We start from the raw sequence: 26,699 nt of genomic DNA, 5'->3' as shown, positions 1-26,699 counted from the left end.
GTGCCACCCCGAAGGGTACTATTTTGATGTTTATGGTAGACATATACAATAATCTAAAAAAAAATTATGATGTGTGCTACACACTAAAAGTGAGTCCTCTTCAATATATATATATTCTAAAAGTATTTGCAGACTATATTAATGTTCAAACAGCCAACATTACCAAAGCAAAAGACAAAAAAAAAAAATAGATGCAAAATATTTAAAATTAAATTACAAACAGACCTGAATCATAAAGTTCCGGTGAAGCAGGCAAAGCGTTTGCAGGGGCATGAATACTTGGTTCCATTAACGTAGGTCCGCCCAAGTTTATGCCAGGTCTGTCATCCTGAAAGAACAAAAACTTGTCAAATATTTTCAAATAATTATTTATTTAAAAAGTTAGCAAATGTGTGAGGAAATATAAACATACTCTTGCATTCCACTTCAGAGGTGCAGTTGGCATTTGCTGCATTTGATAGCTGATGGACATGAACATACAACAAACTAAATTAGAAGATTCTGAAAACTCCACAATCAAAGTAATGGTGGTTTCATATACAAAACAGGTTTGGACCATCTAGATAATGTGAAAAATTTATCTCATAGTATAGGCCAAGCAGTTGGTTCTAATTACTAGACTAATGAGCATTTCTTAATAGCCAAGTTTTGCAAGAAACTCTTGAAATTTCATATATCATAAGGTCATAATTAAGAGCAACAGACAGAAAGAATAAGAACGTGCTTTTGGTCAATCTTCTTTTGTTGCCTTAGCAGCTTAAGACACTTATATTATACCAATTAAGGAAAACAAAATACACATCACATCAAATGCTCAACCTTTATCCTTGTTGAAGTAACTACGCAGACATTGTATTAAAATGTGGGAAAAATGATCAGTTTAACAATAAACATGACATGCTATTACCCAGAATTGCTTGCAAATGGAAGCAAGCCACCCATTTCACCCATCTCAGAAAACTGTAAGCCTGATGTCATGTCTCTTTGAGAAGACAAATCTAGTAACACATAATCGGTATCATAAGATGACAACAAATTTAGAAGTTCAGCATCCATGACGTCAGGACCAATGGATTCCATCATAGGAGAGAATGTCATCAAATGAGGTGACGACATCACAGGCATCCCATTAGAGATGTCTGCTTCTGTATGATCAGAGGCATAAGATTGATGCAAACCGTTATTAGCCACAATGTTTTCCACAGTCTGTGCGACCTGAGAATTTACAAATCAAGCATTTAGTTAGAAATTATTTCATATCAGTTACACTTGAACAAGGTATAAAAAAGGTCCTTAGGTAACACCTTATCAAAGGAATCAGCGGCCAATACAGCATCGTCAGGGAACCTAGATCTGTATGCTTCATAAAACTTACCCCACCAGACTTGCAGAAAAGCTTCATGGAAAGAATTAATGGCTGAAACGAACCACAAAATCAAAAATCATTACTCCAAAGCTCGATATCACATTATCACATCACTTTAACTCAATCAAACATATCTCTCAAAAATAGTGACGGACAGTTAATACAGTAAAAACATCCAACACTAGGTAACTACGATGTATCACATCAATCAAAGAGAATGACCTCAACTTATCAACCAAATTTCAACATGATCAACAATCTACCATATGGTCATATGTAAAAATTATCAAACTAATTAAGCATAAGAATTTTACGACCCTTTAAGGTAAACAACAACCATTACTAAAACACCTCTTAATTCATTAAATGATCAATTTTTAGCATCTGATTAAAAGAGTAATTCATTAAAAAGAGTTACTTACCAACACGATTTTGATTAGCCTGAATTTCGTTGGAGAATGCCTCACCAGTCTGATGGAAACCTCTATTAGACATGTAATCCAGAATTACATGTTCAAGTCTGAAAAAACACAAGCAAATAAATTGAGAAGCATAATTAAAAATAATCAAACAAAGGGAAAAAATCACATACAAGAAAAATCAAAAGAAAAGTAGACAAGCAGAGATTATCAAGTATATCAATCATTAAAAATGTAAGTTAAAATAACACTGAGGCGTAGTAGCTTTTGCTAGAAAATAAATGAAGATCTATCATGTAAGAAACTTACAAGCGTTGTGCCTCCGAACTGATCATGATTAGCAAAAGCAAACCCTTAAGTTAATGACGGAAACGAGGAAAGGAGATTTGGGCAAGAACAATTGGGAAAGATGAAGACTCTCAAGAACCAAAATCCCACTTAGATTACACAAAGAAGAATGCATATATGTGTGTGTGTATATATATATATATATTAAAAGCATGGAGGCCCTTATCAAAATGTCGTTTTTCTTTTTTACCCTTTTAAAATAGTGTTCACACTAGACAAAATAGTTATTTAATTATTTTCCTGATATTTAGGTAGTCGCTTAATGACTTCCCTACTATTTAGGAATAGTCATTTAATAAACTCAAATTAATTTCCTAATATTTAAGACTTTAAAATCAATTAAACCCATACCAAAAAACTTTCCTTGTTTGAACTCTTTTAAGAAAATCCCTACTATTTAGGACGTTATAATTACTCCCTCTGTTTTAATTTGTTTGTCTTACTTTTCTTTTCGATCCATTTCAAAAAATGTCTTTCATTTGCAACTCTTTAGTTCTAACTTTCCACGTGGCATATTTAGACCACAAAATTAAAGGGCATTTTAGTACATTCTACATATCTTTAATTTAAGACCATAAAATTCAAAAGTATACTTTACTTTCTTAATCTCTGTATCAAGTCAAAATCAAATGAACAAATTGAAACAATGGGAGTAATAGATAAACACTATAGAAATCTTTTACTTATTTGAACCATGTAACATAAGCTGCTCCCTATCTACAGGCAACACTAAGGGCCCGTTTGGACATGCGATATTGAATCATTATTTGAAATCGAGATTTCAAATCAGATTGATTTGAAGTTGAAGTTTTTCTTAGACATGCAATTTGGATATTTAAAATTATTTTTTTTTCATAAACATAAAAAACCCAAACTATGAAAATTTCCTCAATTCTTATACAATCTTACCAAATAATCAAACCATAGTTCATAAACGAAATATCAGTATATCCTAAGGCACCGCATTAACAAACTGCATATCTCCATGTTCCTTGTATAAATAAATGTTTGTGATTACAAACTTCCAAATACACATAATTTTATAAAGATTCACTAGTATCTCCATGTTCCTTGTATAAATAAATGTTTGTGATTACAAACTTCCAAATACACATAATTTTATAAAGATTCACTAGTCAACAATAGTAGTAACTAGTTATTCTTTAATATAATCCTTTTACATGGTACAGACAATCTATTCATGCCGAACATGCCTTTTTTTGCAAAATTTAAAAAGATGGGTCTTTTTTTTTACAAAAAATTAATATATGGGTCAAGTTTTCACAATCAAAAGAATTTGAAATCATGATGTGGAATTCCAAATCATATTTTTTGGAGAATTTAGGATTTCACATCATGAGGTGTTAGTGACTGAACCAGAAGAGGTGAAGAAGGAGATAATAGAGTACTATGAGAAATTGTACTCAAAAACCAAAGACCGGAGGCCTGACCTTGAAATGACAGACTGACCCGTGATCAATGAAGAAGACAATAATATGTTGATGGCCCCATTTGAAGAGCAGGAAATCATAGATAGCATCAGGTATTGTGCTGGGGACAAGGCATGGCCTGATGGATTCACAATGGCATTTTTTGGCCATTGTTGGAGCATCATTAATAATGGGGTAGTGGCAGTTGTTAAACCTTTCCATGAGAAGGAGGAATTTGAACGAAGCATAAATGCAACTTTAGTGGCCTTAATCCCTAAAAAGGTAGGAGCAATGGAGTTAAATGATTTTACAACTATAAGTCTAGTGAGTGGAGGGGAGTTTACAAAATCATTGCTAAACTTTTAGCCGAAAGGCTAAGAAGAGTGATGCATAAGCTGGTAGACAGACAACAGATGGCCTTCATCAAGAACACACAAATCATGGATGCAGTGTTAGTGGCAAATGAGTGTGTGGACTCAAGACAAAAACGCAGGGATTCTATGTAAGTTGGATATCCAGAAAGCATATGATCACCTGAACTGAGATTTCTCAATGAATATGCTACAGAGGGTGGGTTTTAGCACAAAGTGGCTCGGGTGGATCAGACAATGCATCAACACAGTAAAGTTTTCAATGTTGCTACATAGGATTCCATGTGGTTTTTTCTCTTCCTATAGGGGACCGAGGCAAGGGGATCCACTGTCCCCTTTCCTCTTCATCCTAGCCATGGAGGGACTGAGCAGTCTTATACAAACAGCAAGAGATTGAGGTTGTCAGAGGATTCCAAGCGGTAGACAGTGTAGGTAACAATTTAGAGATAACATATCTGCAATATGCAGATGACACCTTGGGGTCATTTGGTAGAGTGTATTAGAAGAAATAATGCATGCATTACCTTTGTGTATTAGTAGTACCTTATTTGGTACACTTCTTCAACTTATGTACCACTCTATTGTGTATTGAGCAGTGTTTTAAAAAATGTTTTTGGGGCGAGTCCCAGGCGTACCAGAAACACTCTGAGGTGCAAATTGAAGGAGTATATCCATAGGGCGTAAGTCCTAGAATTTGAGGCGTAAGCCCCGAGCATAAAAAGGTAAGTCCTTGGCGCAAAAACGTGTGCCTCGGGCGTTAATTAGTGTAATGATATTTATATTTTATGCTATCATGTTTAATTATTTTTTTTTGGTTCTTAAACCATTTTTGCTTTAAATCATATTTTTTATTATTGGTGTAATAATATTTATATTTTATGCTATCATGTTTAATTTATTTTTTGGTTCTTATAGCATTTTTGCCGTAAATCATATTTTTTATTATTAGTGTAATGATATTTATATTTTCAGCTATCATGTTTTTTCAGGTTGTAGTGTTTTTTTCTAAAATGTATAAATAATCTCATAGAAAATGACACTGCTATAAATAATATTTTAGATAATCGTGTCTAAAATTGATAGGATAGAGTTTTCATAGCAATATGTTCCTGAGAAAACTTTCTTCTTTTTTAAAATATAGGGATAATGGTCCCGAAAATACCCGAACTTTGACAAAAATTGTTGTATCAATCCCAAACTTTGGACGGACCCTATTACCCCCCTTCACTACTTTATAGTGCATTTTAAAAGTATATTCGTGGTTGAGTTAAATTTGAAAGTGTTGTTGGTTTGGATCAAAATAGCTAGTTGAAGCATTTTCTTGGGTTGATGTAAGTTTGAAAGTGTTTATATTTGCTAGTTTGTATAGTTGAAGTCAATGAACTTGATTTTGTGTTGAATGTAATATCCTTGAAGTCAATGAAGAATCTTAAAATTTTAACTTCAAAATCAACAATAACGTCAATATGTATCAAACCCACAAAAATTTAGATTAATTCAATCACGAATATACTTTTAAAATGCACTATTAAATAGTGCAGAAAGGTAATAGGGCCCGTCCAAAGTTTGGGATTGTTACAGCAATTTTCGTCAAAGTTCAGATATTTTTCGGACCATTATCCCTAAAATATATAAACAATAAACAGTGCAAATATTAATTGAGGGTGGGAAAGACTAGTAAATGTGAATATGGTTGATGATTTCATTTTAAAGATTATTTTGGCAATTATCATTTTTTGTGTTGATTATTGTTACCTTACTAAGTAATTATAATACTTTTTTCTATATTATTGGTTATTAATACCTTTCTCAAATAATAATTATAACATTATTTTTCTATTATTGGTTATTTATTAAAACTTATTTGTAAAATCATTGAAAGATTTACTTTTGCTTATTTTCTTAGTAATAAAATTGAATATACATGAGATGTACTCCCCGTAGATACATGGGACTTACACCCCGTGTCTCAGGGCTTACGTCTTGCCAAGTACTGCATAAAACGTCTCACTACATGCCCCTGCCTTTTAAAACACTGGTATTGAGTGTATGTATTAACTGGTAAAGTTGCTGCCATGTGACCAGGAGGTCACGGGTTCAAGCCTTGGAAACAGCCTCTGGCAGAAATGCAAGGCAAGGCTGCGTACAATAGACCCTTGTGGTCAGGCCCTTCCCCGGACCCCGCGCATAGCGGGAGCTTTAGTGCACCGGGCTGCCCTTTTTTTATTAGCATGATTAAAGATCCAACTGCCCCTCAAAACCTTTTTTACATCTTTTCCACTAATTTGTTGAGGGTATCTTTGTAAATAAATATTTTTAAAAAAAATTATGCAACGCATGCTATTTTTAATACACCAAACCAAAAATGAATAAGAAATAATGCAAGCATAACTAATGCAAGCTTTACTAATACACTCTATTTAGCATTATTCTTATACACCCTACCAAATGAACCCCTAGCGTTTTGTGGAGCCACAGAACATCTTTGAAGCAGTATCTGGTTTGCATATTACCTAGGGTAAAAGCTTCATTTACCCAGTTAATACAGTTCCCAACATTGAGGATTTGGCAGAAATGTTGGATGGTGATGGGATGGGGGGGAGGGGGAGAGGTGAACTCCCCACAATTTACATGGAAATGACATCTGGAGTGGTGTGATAGAGAAAAGTGAGAAACAAATGCCAAACCGGAAAAGTCAATACCTATCCTCAGAGTGTATTTGATTCTCTTCCTTCACATATGATGTCAGTCTTTCCTACCCCAGACAGTGTGACTAAAAGATTAGATGCTACCAGAAGAAATTTCTTATGGCAGAAAAGTGAAGACAAGAAGAAATATCGCTTAGTGAAATGCGAGGAGCTATTAGTAAGCAAGAGAGGAGGGGGTAGAATATCAGAGATATGAACATCAATAATAAGAGCTTGATGATGAAGTGGTTCTGGAAGTTTGCATCCCCAGAAGAAGCTCTACGGAAAGAGGTGATTAGAGCAAATATTGCATGCAGTATAGATGGATGACAGAGGAGGTGACCACTCCTTATAATTGCAATGTATGGAGGTCCATTAGGAAAACCTACAGCAACTAGTTCTCACAAAACAAGTTGCAAGGTTGGAAATGGTGAAAAGGTGGCCTTTTGGAAGGACATATGGTGTGGTCAAGGGTCCTTAAAGCAAACCTTTTCTAAGCTATACAGTAAGTGCCAATTTAAGGGTGCAACTATGGCAGAACTATGGACAGAACAAGGATGGAACCCTCATCTTAGAAGTATCTCAATGACTAGGATATGACCATTATAGCTGCTTTCCAGGATACAGTTCCTCGAAGTCTCAGTCATACAGAAGAGAAGGACAGTTTGGTGTGGAAGGTGGATAACCAAGGTATTTTTACCGTCAGGTCAGTTTACAAAGATTTGAAAGGAACAAATACACAGGAGATAAGGTGGACATGGAGAATGATTTGGCAGACCAAAGTGTCTTATAAGGTAAACTATTTAACCTGGTTATTGGCCAAGGAAGCAGTCCTCACCCACGAGAACCTGAACCAGAGGAAATTCAATCTGCTCAGATGCTACCTATGTGAAGAACAGATTGAGACAGTCAACCATCTCTTTTTGCACTGCAAATGGACAGACCAGCTGTGGCAGATGTTCATCCATAAGAGGAGGATCACATGGGTGAAACCTGGGAGAATTAAAGAGGTGCTAAGAAGCTAGAATAGAGATGGCAATGCAGTGAAGGAGGAGAGATGGAAGATGGTCCCAGCATGTATATGATGGACTACATGGAAAGAGAAGAACCAGAGGTACTTCGAAGGCAAACAAAGCAATATACACAAGATCAAGACAGACTACTTAGGCCTTTATTATTTTTGGTGTAAACAAGTAGCTATAGATAGCACAGAAGATGTTTTTAATGCCATCGACCAATTGTAACTAGTAATACTAGGTTTTTTTAAAGTGACAACTTTTGTGAAGGGGGGCTACACTTTGATGTAGTATACCTGTGGATATATAGAAATAAAGTTTACCATTCTCAAAAAAAGAACATAACTAATAGTATCCTGGTTGTGAGAAATATTGGAGAAGAATATTATTGAATTGTGTATCTACATTATTACATTGAAACCTTATTTATAGACACTATATTAGACTCATTTTCCAACTAGGACACTGCATTACAATCCTTATCCAAGTAAGATTCTATATACTATTCATATTCCTATTCTACGTAGGATTGTATACACTATTCTTGTTCCTATTCCTATTCTAACACTGGTTAAGACACTCAAGAAAGAGAAAGTGTCATGTGCGCACCCAAAAAAGAGAAGACAACTATTTTTTTTATAACCAGGTTAGCTTGCAAACACCTCGAGTAATTCCACGGGGCTACTTCCCACCTACACAGGTATCGATTAACTCTGTCCACCAAGACTTGGACATATGAAAAAAAATTACCTAATGTGTTTTGCCTCTGCTCGAAACTGAACATGAGACCTCATAGTTCCTAACTCACTTAATGACCATTAAGCCACACCCTTGGGTGCAAAAAGAAGACAGAACAATTCAAGCATGTAATTTGGTACTTTGGCTTGAAAGAAAACAAAGATCTTTTGAGGGCAATGCTAAGCCTATTCATGGACTTAGAAAAAAGTGTTTGTGCTTTTTGGCCTTGTGAAAAATATAGGAGAAAAATATTATTAAATTGTGTAAGAACAATATTACACAAAGACCCTATTTATAGACACTATAAAACAATTCTTTTCCAAGTAGAATACTATAAATATTCTTATTTCTATCTATTCTAAGTAGGATTATGTACACCTACTCCTATTCTAACACTCCCCCTCACGCTGGTGCATACAAATCATATGTACCTAGCTTGTTACAAATAAAATTAATATGAGGAAAGGTGAGGGACATGGTGAAGATATCTGCAAGTTGATCACTTGACTTCACAAACTTTGTAACAATATCTCCTGAGAGTATCTTTCTCTGACAAAGTGACAATCAATCTCAATGTTCTTGGTCCTCTCATGAAACACTGGATTTGATGCGATATGAAGGGTCGCTTGATTATCACACACAAGTTCCATATGACCGGTTTCTCCAAATTTTAGTCTTCTCAGCAACTGTTTGATCCAAACTAGCTCACAAGTTGCTACAGCCATTGCTCGATATTCTACTTTAGCACTAGATCGAGCAACCACACTCTGTTTCTTACTCTTCCACGACACCAAACTACCTCCTACTAAAACACAATAACCGGATGTAGAATGTCTATCAAAGGGTGATCCTGCCCAATCAGCATCAATATATGTGGTGATATGCTCATGGTTGTGATCCTCGAAGAGTAGTCCTTTACCGGGAGCTAACTTTATATATCGCAGAATACGAATAACTGCATCCCAATGACTATTACAAGGAGAAGTCATAAACTGACTTACAACACTCACAGAAAAAGAGATGTCAGGTCTAGTCATTGTGACATAATTCAACTTTCCAACTAGCCGTCTGTACCTTTCAGGATTACTGAGTGGCTACCCCTCTCCTGGAAGGAGTTTAACATTCGGATCCATAGGAGTGTCAATGGGTCTACATCCCATCATTCCTGTCTCCTCAAGAATGTCTAAGGCATACTTGCGTTGAGAAATAACAATACCTAATCTAGATTGAGCAACCTCAATACTTAGAAAATACTTCAGTCTACCGAAGTCTTTAGTCTGGAAATGCTGAAAGAGATATTGCTTCAAATTAGTGATATCATCTTAATCATTGCCGATGATAAGGATATCATCAACGTAACTAAATAAAAACACAGATTTGGTGCAGAATGCCGATAAAAGACAAAATGATCAGCTCCACTGCGAGTCATGCCAAACTGCTGAATTACTGTGCTGAACTTCCCAAACCAGGCTCGAGGAGACTGTTTCAGACCATATAGTGACCTACGCAATCGACATACAAGGATACTAGCCCCTGAGCAACAAAACCAGGTGGTTGCTCCATATAGACTTCTTCCTCAAGATCACCATGCAAAAAAGCATTCTTAATGTCCAACTGATGAAGAGGCCAATGACAAACAGCAACCATAGATAGAAAAAGACGGACAGATGTTTTAGCCACGGGAGCGAAAGTATCACTATAATCTAGCCCAATTATCTGAGTATACCCTTTAGCAACAAGGCGAGCCTTCAGTCTATCCATCTGACCGTCTGAGCCAATTTGACTGCATAAACCCAACGGCAACCAACAGTTGATTTACCTGCAGGAAGGAAAACAAGCTCCCAAGTACCACTCGTATGTAAAGCAAACATTTCATTAATCATAGCCTGCCTCCATCCAGAATGAGAAAGTGCTTTACCTGTAGTCTTAGGAATGGAAATAGAAGACAAAAATGATACGAAGGCATAATGTGGTGAAGATAGACGATGATAACTCAAGAAAGTATAATGTGGGTTAGTATTTCGAGTGGATCGTATACCTTTTTGAAGTGCAATCGGTTGGCTAGGAGGAGGCAAGTCCGCAATAGGAGCAGGGTCCGGCACATGACATAAATCATCAGGCACTACAACTGGACGCTAACGATGATAAGCCAGGAGTGATGGCACTACAACTAGAGATGTAGGAGAGACCGTAGATTCCTCAAAAGTTGGTACAGGTAAGACCTCAGTATGATCGGAAGATGTATAGTAAGGTTGAGATTCAAAGAATGTGACATCGGCGGACATAAGGTATCGATGAAGTTCAGGTGAATAACAATGATAGCCTTTTTGAACTCGAGAGTAACCAAGGAAGACACATTTGAGGACAAGAGGGGCTAATTTATCTTTCCCTAGGGCTAAGTTATAAACAAAGCATGTGCTCCCAAAGATACGAGGGAGGATAGAGTAAAGACGTGACTGAGGAAACAGTATGGAATGTGGAACTTGATTCTGAATAAAGATGAGGGCATTCTATTAATTAAATAACAAGACGCAAGGACTGCATCTCTCCAAAAACGCAACAGGACATGAGATTCAATGAGAAGAGTGCGAGCGGTCTCAATGAGATGCCTATTCTTCCTTTCTGCGACACCATTTTGTTGGGGGATGTACGGACAAGATGTTTGGTGAATAATTCTATGGTGAGTCATAAACTCCTGAAACTGGGAGGATAAGTATTTTAAGGCATTATCACTACGAAAAGTACGAATAGAGACACAATTGATTTTGTATTTCAGCAAAGAAACTTTTGAATATAGAAAATAACTCAGAATGATCTTTGATTAAGAAAACCCAAGTACATCTTGAATAATCATCAATGAAACTAACAAAATAACGAAATCCTAAGGGTGAACTAACTCTACTGGGACCCCAAATATCAGAATGAACCAATGAAAAAATAGACTCTGAATGACCCTCAGTACTACGTGAAAAAGTAGCACGAGTGTGTTTCCCAAGTTGACACGACTCATAGTTTAAACTAGACAAACTAGGCACCATCTTTTGCAGCTTGGATAGACTCGGATGTCCCAAACGTTTGTGAATTAGGTCTGGAGGATCTATAATGGAGCATGCTATGAAGGAATTTGAAGAGGTAAGATAGTAAAGGCCTTGTGATTCATACCTTGTGCCAATAGTCTGTCCCGTACTGCGATCCTGCATGAGAAAGAAATCATCAAAAAAGAATATGCCACAATGTAAGGCACGCGTCGAACGACTAACGGATGCCAAATTAAAAGGAGAGCCAGGACATACAAAACAAGGTCTAGAGTGACAGAAGATAAGGGTTTGGCATTGCCAACCCCTTTTGGTTTTGTTTGGATCCCATTAGCTAAAGTAATAGCTAGAAGAGACTGTGAATAAGCAATATCAGACAAAAGTGATTTATTACCAGAGATATGATCAGAAGCGCCTGAGTTCATGACCCATGATTTAAGAGCACTAGATTGTGAAACACAAGCGAAAGAATTACCTGCAACAGAAACATCAGGTTGTGCAACCGAAGCTACTTGTGGTGACGTTTGCTTACTTGCTCGATACTGGAGATACTCATCATATTCTATATGAGCATTATTAGATGATTGATTTGGTTGAGCTACAGATGCTACTTGTGGAGATGTCTGCTTACTTGCACAATTTCGAAGGAACTCATTATATTCCTTTAGAGCAATAGGATCATAACTAGGTAGTGGACCATGCAAAATATAACATGTCACGAGTATGCCGAAGTTTATGACAATGACTACACTTGGATCGAGGTTTTCCAAAACACCCTCTTCCTCGCTAATTCTCCATAGATTAATATGTTCATTTTTCTATGGTTTAAGATGCAAGAGCAGAGGAGTCAATGGTTGGTGAGGAGGCTACTTTGTGATTGGGAGGCGCGGTAAGACGAAGTAGACGAGAGAATAATTCATCAATTGTAGGAACTACATGATTAGCTAAAATCTGATCACGCACTGAATCATGGTAAGTAGGAAGTCCAGCAAGTGTAAAAACTAGAAACAACATTTGTCCCTGGCCTTGTTGTTTTTCCACATTCGTAGTAACTAGCATCAACATTTCAAATTCCTCCATGACTGCTTGTACCTGTCCCAAGTAAGTAGACATATCGAAATCTTATTTCTTTAAGTTGGTCATTCGAGATATCACATCATAGAATCGAGAAATGTCATTAGTGTATAAAGCACAAGCCTTTTCCCAAACTGAATAACATGTCTGGGATGGGCGAAACAAGGGCATCAACTTGGAATCGATAGATCGCCATAAGAGACTACATAATTGAGCATCAACTTTCACCCATTGTGTTTTGACTTTTGCATCTTCCTCACTAGCCTTGGCCTTTTCATCTACCATACAAACATTATGGTTAAGTGATTTTGAACACCTTCACCCTTACACCACAGCTCAACCGAGGAAGCCTAAGCTAAGTAATTTGAGCTTCCCATCAATGGTTCCGACGTAATCATAGGACGTGAACTTCCTATATTTTTGGAGCCAAAAATATCAATCCCGAAAGATATATTATGAAAAACAAAAATATATAGGAATCTGGGGGAAAAAATCTGGACTCTGAAAATATTTTTGGAGAAGATCTGACTGCCGTAATCTAGAAAAGACAGATTTAACTATCGTAATCTGGTCGGAATCAAAATACAAATATATGGTCAGCCTTGGGATGCAGAGGCGACCACACTCGAAAAAACAGGAATTCGAAAACTGGCCGAAAACTGCCACACGCGCCGGCGCGTGAAGCGCGTGGCGACGCAGATCTCAGAGGAGCTCACTGGGTTTGCTCACCTGAGTGTTCCGCACCTCGTGGTATTGTTCGTTTTCGCAAAACACTTACAAAACAAAAAAACGACGACAACCAGCCTTTTAATGGTCACCGGAAACTGATTGGGTTTTCTTTCTTGTAAGTTTCTCACCAATGCTCTGATACCATGTGAGAAATATAGGAGAAAAATATTATTAAATTGTGTAAGAACAATATTACACAAAGAACCAATTTATAAACACTATAAAACAATCCTTTTCCAAATAGGATACTATAAACTATTGCTATTTCTATTCCTATTCTAAGTAGGATTATGTACACCTATTCCTATTCTAACAGGCCTATTAGTGTAACATGCTAAATGTATATGACTAGCTACCATGTAGAGTTCCTCAGATCCCTACATTTTCAAGGGAATCGGAGTTTTTGTATACTATACATACCCACCAAACTTCTTGATGCCACTCTTGCTGGAATGATGGTAAAAAAAAAAAGAAACAGGAAGCATCTTGTGATCAAGAACCAAATCAGAAGTAAATTCCCACATGAATAAAGATAGATGAGTCCAGATAATAACCACATGCTTGAAGGAAATGTTCAAAATCATAAAGTGCCAGTAAAATTGAAGGTTACTAGGTAATGGATTGAATAAATACTCACTTGAAAAGATTTCATCCAAATTGTCCCCTTTTGTTTTATTTTTTCCCTCTTTGTCCTTTACCTATGTCCAAAAAAAGTCAAGGTTACAAGACTTCACTCCAAAAAGAGCTCAACAAGGGGCAAAACAACAAATGAGCTAGAGTTTCAGTACAATATGCTGTAATACATTTTTGTCAGTTAGATGTCCTATTAATTCACTCGTTTTTATAATATTCAACACAATTGATGCAAAACAGATCATTGAATGTTCTACAACAATATTTACAAGTTTCTATAACAAATATAGCTCTTTATAATATTATTATTCTTAACCTATACCTGCTATATCAAAAAACTGGGGCGTAAATTTACTAGGAGTATCTTTTAGTACATTTTCACAGACACATAATCGTGGAATTACTTTGACTTGAGGATCTATGAAGTATTATTATAATAGAGCATCTTGCTCTTCGAACTTTTGTAATGTAGAATAGGTAAAACACATTTTGCTCTTTCTGCATGGGAAATACTAATACCGATAAGGCAATATGATACACTTGATAATACTCATTCAGTGAACACATGAAGACCAGTTCATAATCTGCTAACCAAAGAAAGCCCACAACTTCAAAATTAGGCGAAAGCTAGAAACATGAGCACAAGTAGATCTCTTCAAAAACCAAAGTAATAACCAGCATACATGTTATCATGAGAAGACATGTTATATTTGTCAACTGCATTCCCTAAAAGACACAAACAAAAATTTGCAACCTGCCAGACTCAACTCTTCTAACAATGGGAGCTTTTGAACTGCTTCAGCCAAGCCGTCACATACCATACCACAGCAACATGCAATACTAAGTCGTTTCAGATTTCCTGATCTGGTGAATAAAAGCAGAAATTGAATTAATGGCAGCAACTAGAGCAAGATTTCCAAACACAATTTCTATTACACAAGATTAGTGCAAATATATAATATCTTAATTTATCAACCAAACGAAAAGATAATACATGCAATATGCCATCTCCGCAGATAGTTGTATCAAAAAAGCAGTTTTGGGGATATCCTTTTATTCTTTTAGGGAGGATGGACGAAGGAAAGCGAGGGAACAAATTTTTAAGGTAACACAGAGAGTATAAAAAGTTGCCATAATAACTAATTCAAAATGAGAATATAGAGGCCTAAAAAATATCTTCCCTCTCTTTTTATCGTAATCTGCAAGATCGGAGCTTAAGGAGGATAAGGATTCTTTTTTCTAGATGAGATAGAAGTTGGTTGCTAGCTTTCTTGTAGACTAATCATTTATGTTTTCCCATTATTCCCACAAAAGGTCCCACGAGTTTTGCTCTTAATAATTAAAATTGATAACAGCTTTCCAAGTGGATGCCTTTCCTGATTTGTACAGCGTAATCAACAGAAGTTGTGCAATTGTTGATGTTTGGGATGGTAATTGCTGTAATTTTCAGTTTAGAAGGAATTTTCTATACGGAAAGAGTTTAGAAGGAATTTTCTATATGGAACGAGTTTAGAAGGAATTTTCCTGACTAGGAAACTGACAAGAGTTAAAATGTTACTGGAGATTACTAACGGAATTGCATTGGATAGCGTACCCAAAAACTCTGTTTGATGGGAAGGCAGTAAGGAAAAAGAATTCCCAGTGAAATCATGTTAGCACCAGCTGTTGAGGAAAGTTGATCAGTAATAACTTGTAATTGGCCTTGGAAAATGATTTGGAAGACAGAGGCTCCAAGCAAGGTTGCATGTTTTGGTTGGATAGCAGCCCACGAAGCGGGACCGACGCAGGACAAAATTGTAAAGAAGGACTTAGCCTATGTAGTTGGTGCCATCTTTGTAAGGAAAATGGGAAGACAGTAAATCTTCTAGTACATTCTAAGTATTCTTGGCAATATGGTGCATGTTTTTCAATTTTTATGGTATACATTGGGGCATGCTTGCTAATGTGAAGCAAGCCTTATGGAGTTTGAAGGGTCAGCCAGTGAGAAATAGGCAAAAGAAGACTTGGATGATCATTCCTCTTTGCATTATGTGGACAATGGCTTGAAAGAAGTCCTGGGTGCGTTGAGGATAGAGAGGATTAAGTTAGACGGTCAGTGGCTAGTCGAGCATTTCCCACCTTGCTGGTGATAGAGCGGGGTTCTAGTCTGGAGCATCTATATGTTTCCTTATCAGTTATTATTCTTATGATGGTATTATCTTATCCTTTGATTTTAGTACCACAGTTGTTTAATTTACGTTAGCTATCCACATTACATTATTTTACTGTCAGTACCTTTTTTTCATAATTTTCATCATTGCTTTGTACTCTTGCTCTGCATTCAAACATGTTCTCGAGCAGAGAGTCTAAAACAGCCAATCTACCCTCCAAGGGTAGAGGTAAAGTTTGTGTGACCCCACTTGTGGGACTATAATGGGTATGTTGTGGTTGTAGATGTATTCAGAATCTTATGACTTGGTGTAATGCTTTTTTGGGATTTGGACACTGATGTTATGCTAGAGTTCTTAGATTCCCTCCATTTGCAAGGGGTTTAGTTCCAGTTTGTTTGTAGTGATGCAGTACCAACTTGGTACTGTTTGTTTATGAAAGTCTTAATACATAGTTTACCCTCAAGCTTATAGCCTTATCCCTATTACACACCCTTCCTTCAAGGGGAACCCTTTTTTTTTAATGAAGTAATTAGTTCTATTGCAGGCATCAAGTAGATGCATAATAGTTACAAAAGCAAAGTAGCAAAAGGTCAGCTCTCCTTTACTTTGTTAGTTAAGAGTCAGGGAGCTAACAAACTTCAGAAATGAATCAGGGGAATCTAGAGGGGATAAATAAACCCAACTATACAAAAACATGAGGCAAATAGCTTTTAAAGATTGGTAGGTAGTTGATATTTCATCAAAGTATCTTCTATTCCTTTTGTTCCAGATACTCCAAAAAATGGCTGCAGGTATCATATTCCAGATTCTCTTGATGGTGCTATCAACTTTCCAGCAACTACAGCTTATCAATACATCCCTGATATTCTGAGGCATGACCCATTTGAGACCAAAAAGAGCTTAAAACATATTCCATAGGTCTGCTGCTATTTGACATTGTAGAAATAGGTGGTTGTGTGTTTCTGCTTCCTTCATGCATATATAACATCTGGTAGCCATCTGAAACTTCCTTCTGGCCAGGTTGTCTTGGGTCAGGCAAGCTCCATCAAGTGCAATCCAGCTGAAGCAACTAATCTTAGGGGGCAGTTTGTTCTTCCATATAAGCTTTCAAGGCCAGTGGTCACTGGTCTGTAATTGCATTTTGTGGGCCTAGAAGCTTGAATGCTGCTTTAACTGAGAACTTCCCATCCCTTTTTTCTCCCCAATTGAATTGGTCTAGTGTTTCACTGTTAATTGCAACATTATGAAGTGCTGCTAGTACGCTGACCAACTCCTCCATTTCCTGATCCTGTAAGTTCCTTCTGAGGATGATGTTCCAAGAATTCCCTTCTCTATTTTGCTGATTAGTAAAATTTCGTTCCCTAGCTATCTGAAACATGTTAGGATAAGCAACCATTAAAGGGGAGTTGCCTATCCATTTGTCTCTCTAGAAACTGACATATTATCCATTAGGGGAACCGTTTACGCACCAAACATTTCTCCGAGTGTGTCTAAGACGCCACTTTTGTGCTTGACTATTTTTCTAGAACATGTGTATGTCACGCTCAAGTAGGCTGTGAAATGTGTCATTTACTTTGAAAATACTTCATCTTTTTTTAATAAAAATCCCAGATCAACCGATGGCCACCACTCCATCATCTTCATTTCTCCATCCCTCCCTCTTATTCCCACATAAACAAAATCCCAATCTCCATTGGCCATCTCTCATCCCTAAAACTCTTTTCTTCACCCTACCAGTAAATATTTTCCAAAGGGTATTTAAAGATAAAGGAGAAAAAACAATCTACAATTGGAAGACTGTGCAGACACAAACTTTATTACTTCTTCTCCCCCGCCTTTTCTAATGATGATTAAATTATAAATTCCAAAACAGTTATGAGTATTAAATCTTTCCTTATTAGTCCCACACATAGAAGTTGGTGGAACAGCTATTATGAATATTAATCCCACACTAAGAATATTAACTTTTCCATGCCGTCATTGTTGTTTATTTCTTGTCGATGTGATCGAGTCAGTTTTCATAGTTGTTGTTGCGTTATGTTCTTGACGATGAAGATGATGATGTTAAAAAACTAAAAAGATGTAATAAAACAGTAGACACAAGGCGTTCATATGAAGCTTTAGACACTTTTGTGGCTCTTCACTCCCCTATTTTGTGTGTAAAAATAGGCGTGTGCAACGTGGCAGGAATGGTTTGTCTAAACATTTGACTGTAAAAGGTTTTCCCTGAAAGAGAAGCATGTAATAGGATTTGGATACACTCGAGGGGTAAACTATGTATTAAACCTTTATGAAATACAATTTACTTGTACTTGTCAAAAAAAAATATGTTAGTCAAATGTCTTGTACAAAACTGGAGAACAACAACAACATACCTAGTGAAATCTCACTAAGTAGAGTCTGGGGATGGTAGAGCGTGCGTAGACCTTACCACTACCTCGTGGAGGTAGAGAGGTTGTTTCCGAAAGACCTTGACTCAAGTGCATCAAACCCAAGTATAGAAAGCATAGCCGTTAATAAGATCAGTAAAAAGTCTACAAGAAAAAAACAATAACAGCAGCAAAATAGTGTGATAATCGAAACACAATAAACAACATATGGCAAGAACTACAATAAACAACTAGGACTACGACAGGCACTAACAAGCCTAAACCTTCGCAAGGCAAGACAACACTCTATCCCTACTAACCTTCTACCCTAATGCACGACCTCCACTCCTTCCTATGTCCTCGGTAATATGAAGCTACCACATGTCTTGTACAAAACAGGACGAACAGAATAATTAGGAAGTCCATAGTCCTTCCAAATATTCTTCCTTTGTTTTTAACCAGTGTTATTAAATGTCCTAGCTTCGTTGCTTAAAGGGATGGAAAGTGAGGGGTCATGGCTTCATGGACGAAGCATGCACTTCAAATAAATTTGTGCTTCAAACAGTGACGAAGCATGCACTTCAAATAAATTTGTGCTTCAAACAGTGAAACGCAAAATGATCCCAACGATAAACAGGTTGATTCTTTAAATCTTAACATTGAGGATTTGGAGTAATACTGATATGATTGCATATGGGATGTTGAAATTAGTTAATGTTAATTGAAATTTGATTATATAGTACTAAACTAATATATGTATCATAAATTTTTAATTTTCACAAATTGTAGCGACTCACTTCACTTTAACCGATGAAATTTTCTATCATTTAACTTAAAAAACATATTTTATATAGCATGAATGGTAAGTAATTAACAAAAGATGGTTACTTATCTTTTGCAACTGCTCATATACAGATAGTAAAATTAAACAGTTATCAGTATATATTAATCACTCTCCCTATAAATACACATTCTTCAACCCTGGATCCTCCACTGCTTTGGAGCTTAAGGTTTCATTTTCTATTTCACTCGTGATGGGGTTCTTTTCACACCTACCACTGTTTTATTTAAAAAAAAAATGTGAGGGGCATTAACAGTAGCTAGATACAGTTAAATGAATAATTCCAATTCCTCTATTAGCCGAAAAACAGCCCCCGAAATAGCCGAGCATTCAAAAATAGAGTGAAGTTGCAAGAGGCCAGAAACCACACAACAGAAAAAGAAAACAAAAAACCTTATATAGCACTGTTTTAGAATTGCAAGTTTGCAAATACTTGAGCTAATCATCAAGGGTATCACAATCATCTGCATCTTAAGATTGAGAAGAGCATCCGCTTGCTTCATGTATCTTGTTTTCCCCTGTATCGTTAACTGAAGTATCAAAAACAAGTAGCAAGAATTTGGAAGCAAATTGATGATCTTGGTTGTCCAGCAGATTATTTAGCGGTTACCTATCCAAAATTTGGGCAGCTTTGGCCTTGGCTGACAGAGCTTCCTTGACCCTAACGTCGGCGTTAATATGCCCATAACGGCGACATTGTGGATAGACTCAAAATCAATGATAGCAGCAACAAACAACTGTTTAGCCAAATGGAGGTTGATTTCAATTGTGTTATTAGCATCATTGGGAGTAACATAAAAGAAAGTGAAATTAGGGTAAGAACAAAGAGGGCACAAGTAACCAGGGGAGGAGGAAGCAGCATCAGGGACGCAAGAGAGGTGTGATATAGAGGGGCATTTTAAGCAAAGGAGATGTTGGCGAGGGGGAGGAGGGTTGTGGAGGAAGACATAAAATCAGACAGAAGAAACCGGGTAGGAGTCCAAGTTATCAATTTCTTAAATCATACTTAATGATTCTAAAAATTTTCTTCATTTAACTTGTCACTTATTATTCATAGAATTATGTTAAGAATTTATTTAATAATTGCCTCAATAAAGGAATTTTTTCAACTTAAATTGATAAAATTAGAAAAATAATTTTAAATAAATAAATAGAAAGTTGAATTATTTAGATTTTAGGCCTCATATTAAAATTTGGCTTTAGTCCCCGTGTCTCTGTCTATCTTGTCTCACTTTCTAGATTCTACTTACGCTAAACCTGATCATTGTGTGGATAATCAATCGCCATTAACAATATTTCTTGTGCTTACATGATTGAATAGCAGAAAAAATTTATTCTTTCTAGCAAGTTTTGTTATCCTATCTCACTACTCTCTCTTTGCTTTGCCAAAAAAGGTATACTTTCATATGGAAAAGGAAAAAATTCAAAACAGAGAAAACAAACAAAAGTCAATTCGCTTAAGATGCATATGGATGGAAATGAAAACGCGTATACTCCATCCTTTTACGCGTTTTCATCTTTCTATAAATAGAGGGTCTCGTGCCCTCATTTAATTCATTCAGAAAAGTGAGAGTAAAAATACAAAGAGAGTTATACACCAAGATAAATATTTTAGTCTTGAATGTCCTCTTTAGTAGTTGTTCCTTTTATAAGAGAGAAGTGTTTATTGTTGTTTTCTCCTTATACTTGAAAGCAGTGTACTCTTATATTATCATAGTGAATTCTTCTACCCCGTGATTTTTCCTCTCTATCTGTTTGAGGGATTTTCACGTAAAATTCTCGTGTCCAATTTATTTTCTTTATTTATTATCATATCAAACTTTAGTTGTGGTGCCTCCTCCACCCAACAGTAGTATCAGAGCCCTCGATTATTCTGTCTATTTTATGCGAAGGTACTATCTATAAATAGTAATTTTTTGTGAATAGTAAAATTTGGTGAAAAGTACTATTCACGTGAATAGTAAATTTTGATAGCGGTATATTTAGTCACTATTGTTCGCAAAAATACTCAGAAATGATCTAGAAGGGTGTGAAGCAAATAACAATGTCGAATACAACAAAGTTTGACGTTGAGAAATTCAATGGGACTAATTTTTCATTATGGAAAATGAAAATAAAAGCGATATTGAAAAAGGACAATTGTTTAGCTGCAATTGAAGGCAGACCCACAGACTTCACTGATGATAGCAAGTGGAACGACATAAACAGCAATGCAGTTGTTGATCTACACTTGGCACTAGCTGATCAAGTGTTGTCTTGTGTGGCTGAAAAATATACGGCGAAGGAAATATGGGATACTCTTACACGACTGTATGAGGCCATGTCTTTGTATAATAAAATCTTCTTAAAAAAAGATTGTATACTCTTCGAATGGCAGAGTCCATGTCAGTTACTGAACAGATCAATACTTTGAATACTCTATTTTCGCAACTTACAATAATGGGTTGTAAAATAGAGGGGACTGAACGTGTGGAGCTTCAACTTCAAAGTCTGTCTGACTCATATGATCAATTCGTCATCAACATGACGAACAATACAGACAGTCTAGTTTTCGATGAAATTGCAGCCGTTATCTTAGAAAAAGAAAATCGGCGTAAAAATAAGGAAGACAGACAAGCAAGTTCGCAGCAAGCTGAAGCTTTGATGATGGTGAGAGGAAGACCAACGAAACGTGGATCCAATGGGAGTCACAATCATGGAAGATCTTAATCAAGAAGTAAAAAGAATATCAAGTGTTACAACTATGGCAAGAAAGGGCACTTCAAGAAAGATTGTCGGTTCAAGAAGAAGAGTGAACACCCTGAGCCATCAAATGCACAAGGAAATATTGCATGTACCTCAGATAATGGAGATATTTTATGTAGTAAAGCAATATCAAATAATAAAGGCAGAAAATGTTTCACTGATGTCTGGATTATGGACACAGGAGCAACATGGCACATGACTTCCAAGAGAGAATAGTTCCATCAATATAATCCTATCTCAGGAGGGTCAGTGTTCATGGGAGACGATCATGCTTTGAATTTTATTGGTATTGAGTCCATCAAAATAAAGATATATAATGGCACGGTACGCACCATCCAAGAGATACGACATGTAAAAGACTTGAAGAAGAATCTATTGTCTTTGGGACAATTAGTTGATAATGGATGTTCATATAAGACTCATGGTGGAGTCATGAAAATATCTAAAGGAGCGCTTGTAGTGATGAAAGCAGAAAAATTTATTGCAAATCTATATGTGCTTAAAGGTGAAACAGACCAAGAAGGAGAAGCATCAACCGCATCAGCAAGTTCATTTGAAGAATCAACAATGATATGGCATCGTAAACTTGGCCATATGTCGGAACGAGGTTTGAAAATTCTTGCACAAAATTTCTTCCAAGGCTAAAAAAGGTTTCACTACCCTTTTGTGAGCATTGTGTTACCAGTAAGCAACATAGACTGAAGTTTAGCAGTTCCTCTTCTAAAAACAAGGAAATATTAGATCTAATCCACTCTGATGTCTGGCAAGCACCGGTAGAGTCCCTTGGAGGAGCAAAATATTTTGTGTCATTTATCGATAATTACTCCAAGAGAAGTTGGGTGTATCCAATCAAGAGAAAGACATATGTTTTTCCAATTTTCAAAGAGTTCAAAGAGCGGGTGGAACTTGAATCTGAGAAAAAGATCAAGTGTTTGAGGACAGATAATGGAGGAGAATACACTGGTGATGAATTTGATAATTTCTGTAAATAAGAAGGTATTAAAAGGCAGTTCACGGTGGCATATACCCCACAACAAAATTGAGTAGAAGAGCAGATGAACAAAACCTTGTTGGAACGGACAAGAGCTATGTTTGCAATTGTAGGGTTGGAAAAACAATTCTAGGTGAAGCAGTCAAAACCGTTTGTTATATGATCATTCAGTCACCATCAACCGCAATTGATCTGAAAACGCCAATGGAGATGTGGACAGGAAAATCAGTTGATTATTCTCGCTTACATATATTCGAAAGTCCTGCTTGTGTTATGTATAATACCCAAGAAAAATCAAAGTTGGATCCGAAATCTAGGAAATGCATTTTCTTAGGATATGCTGATGGAGTCAAGAGATTTCGCTTGTGGGATCCCATAGCCTGTAAGGTAGTAATCAGCAGAGATGTTGTATTTGTTGAAAATAAGATATAAGCAAAATAAGAAAGCACTTCAAAAGTAATATCAGAGACTACTACAGTTGAAGTTGAAGAAAGAAAAGAAGTTACAGTTTCTTCTGAAGCAGCACCAGAGCACGAAGAACAAGAACAAGCTGAGATTGAATCTCCACAAGTTCAACGGTAAACGAGGAAGAGAAGAGAACCAGCTTGGCACTCAGATTATTCTATGGAGGGCAATGTTGCATACTGTTTATTAACAGAAGATGGAGAGCCTTCAACTTTTCACGAGGCTATGAAAGACCAAGAATCATCTCTATAGACGGAAGCAATGCAAGAAGAAATTAAAGCTCTTCATAAAAATAAAACACGGGATCTTGTTCAATTACCATAAGGAAGGAAGGCCATTAGAAATAAATGGGCCTACAAGATCAAACGAAACGGTAATGATCAAGTGGAGAAGTATCATTTAAGATTGGTGGTGAAAGGATTCACTTAGAAAGAAGGTATAGGCTTTAATGAGATATTTTCTCCAGTGATTCGACTCACAACAATTCGAGTGGTCCTGGCAATGTGTGCTATATTTTATTTGTACTTAGAGCAGTTAGATGTCAAAACTGCATTTCTTCATGGAGAACTTGAAGAAGAAATTTACATGCTCCAACCAAAAGGTTTTGAAGAACAAGAAAAAGAGAACTTGGTTTGCAGGTTGAACAAATCTCTATATGGTCTTAAACAAGCGTAGAGGTGTTGGTATAAGAGATTTGGTTCCTTCATTATAGGCCTTGGATACAACAGACATATTTCAGATCTTTGTGTTTATTACAAGAGATTTAGTGATGACGATTTTGTTATTTTGCTATTGTATGTTGATGACATATTGGTAGTAGGCCCCAACAAAGATCGTCTCACAAATTTAAAGGCACAGTTGGCTAGGGAGTTTGAAATGGAGGACTTGGGACCAGCAAATAAGATTCTAGGGATGCAAATTCACCGAGGCAGAATTAATAGGAAGATTTGGCTTTCTTAAAAGAACTACTTAAAGAAAATCTTGAGACGATTCAAGATGCAAGACTGTAAGTCAATTTCTACCCCACTTTCTATTAATTTTAAGTTTTCCTCAAGTATGTGTCCTAGCAATGAAGCAGAGAGGATGGAGATATTTCGAGTACCGTATGAATCAGCAGTGGGAAGACCTGACATTGCACAAATAGTGGGAGTGGTTAGTCGATAAATGGCTAATCCTGGTAGAGAGCATTGGAATACTGTTAAGAGGATCCTGAGATATATCAAGGGTACTTCAGATGTTGCAATGTGTTATGGAGGATCAGACTTTACTGTTAAAGATTATGTTGATTCAGATTATGCAGATGATCTTGATAAAAGCAAGTCCACCACAGGTTATGTGTTTACTCTTGCTGGAGGAGCTGTAAGCTGGGTTTCAAAATTGTAATCTATCGTGGCTACATCTACGACGGAAGAAGAATATATAGCAGCTACACAAACTAGCAAAGAGGCAATATAGATGCAGATGTTACTGGAGGAGCTCGGGCACAAATAAGAGAAGGTTGCTATGTTTTGTGACAATTAGAGCATTTTGTATCTTGCAAAGAATCCGACATTTCATTCAAGAACAAAGCACATACGAGTTCAGTATCACTTTGTTCGTGAGAAGGTGGAAGAAGGCAGTGTGGATATTCAGAAAATTATATTTATGAAACTGCTCAAAAGTAACAAGTTTAAATGGTATCGATCTTCTATTGGCCTAGCAGAAACGTAATATTACAGTAATTTGGTATAAAGAATGTTGTGAAGACTTAATTGATTCTCAATTAAATCTTCAAGTGGGAGAATGAAAGAAAGTCAAAAACAGGGGCTGTAAAAAGTAAAGGTTGGTAAATGACAAAAAAGTCAAAAAGGGGCCTGCAGAAAGTAAAGGTTGGCAACCAACATTTACTCATTCTCAACACGAAAATACGTAAACTCTTTTCGTTTACGCGTTTTCATCCTCTTATAAATAGAGGGCCTTGTGCCCTCATTTGATCCATTCAGAAAAAGAGAGAGTAAAAATATAAAGATAGTTATATATCAAGATAAATATTGTAGTGTTGAATGTCCTCTTTAATAGTTGTTTTTTTTACTAGAGAGAAGTATTAATTATTATTTTATCCTTGTATTTGAGAGCAATGTACTCTCATATTATCATAGTAAAATCCTTCTACCCCGTGGTTTTTCCCCTTTATCTGTTTGAGGGGTTTCCACGTAAAATTCTAATGTTTCATTTATTTTCATTATTTATTATCATATCAAACTTTAGTTGTGGTGCTTCTTTCCCCAACAAAAGAAAAACCTGAAAATTCACCATAAAAAACACCAAAGAAGAACACAAATAAAATTTATATATATAAGCTGTATGTTTTTTTGAGTTTTTTGATAACAGTAGCAAGATTTGAAGATGATTACCTATAACAAATAGAAGTTAGCACAATGTTGCCGGTGCCAAGAATCTAGTGCAAGTGATGATACATATAGATAACCATAAATTAGAACATATAGATAGCCCTTGTCCTATATTGACAGAATAATATTTTGACATTGTTCTAGATAAAACTGAATTTTTCATTGTATTATGAGCTAAAAAAATTAAAATTTCATGATCACAAATACTTGTACCTCTTCATACTACAATTTTTTGTGGAACTAACAATACATCCAACTCTAAGGTTCAAGAGAAGAGAAAGATGTCATGTTCACCTGATCAGAAATTGTTAACCTAACAAGCTATCATGGTTAAAGAAGAGGGAGTTAGAGTTGGTTATAATATTTTTATGGGTTGTTAGAATTAGTTAGTTAGTATAATCGGTTAGAATTAGTTACATGTTAGTTGGTATGAATATATAAATACTACACATATACAAGTGTAGAAGTATATGTCTATGCTACACAAAAAGAATAATGAACATACATTTCATTTTCAAAGATATTTTTCTCTCTCTATAAGACTCTCTCCTCCTTCTCTCTACAATTATCTTCTCTGCTTCTTCATCTCTGTACATTTTTCATTATTCTGGTTCTTTCTTCTTCTTCTGAACTCTTCTCTCTTCTCAAGTCAAACTCCACTAATGGAGTTATCATGATATCAGGCCTATAAGGATCGCAAGGTAGAAGTAGTTAACAACCGACAACCTAGATTCTAGAAGAAGGCGATCTAGACTTTAAGCTGTCAATAGAGATGTATACAGCTGAAGCTACGTCAGGATAAATGGAAACTGGTGATGCAAACTTGAATGGAGCACATGCAACTACTGGTCCAACCAGCTATGGAGCTCCAATTGTAGGTCACAATCATCCTCTGTATCTCC

At 36.2% G+C, this 26,699-nt stretch overlaps 1 protein-coding gene across 1 annotated transcript in view; it reads right to left on the bottom strand.

Annotated features, from left to right (window-relative positions):
- The window catches only part of LOC129890281 (uncharacterized), an 84,587-nt gene extending 64,398 nt beyond the window's left edge, over window positions 1-20,189 (bottom strand). The window contains exons 1-2 of the mRNA XM_055965853.1: window positions 19,817-20,189; window positions 19,600-19,724 (exon numbers count right to left, since the gene is read on the bottom strand). The gene's annotated coding sequence lies outside the window, so the exon portion shown is untranslated. The remainder of the gene's footprint in view (window positions 1-19,599; window positions 19,725-19,816) is intronic.
- Between the last annotated feature and the right edge of the window lie 6,510 nt (window positions 20,190-26,699).

This window comes from Solanum dulcamara, chromosome 5 (assembly GCF_947179165.1).
Source record: "Solanum dulcamara chromosome 5, daSolDulc1.2, whole genome shotgun sequence".
Lineage (NCBI taxonomy): Eukaryota > Viridiplantae > Streptophyta > Magnoliopsida > Solanales > Solanaceae > Solanum > Solanum dulcamara.
The sequence above is the reverse complement of the archived record's forward strand: the minus strand, read 5'-3'. Positions and strand labels throughout refer to the sequence as shown.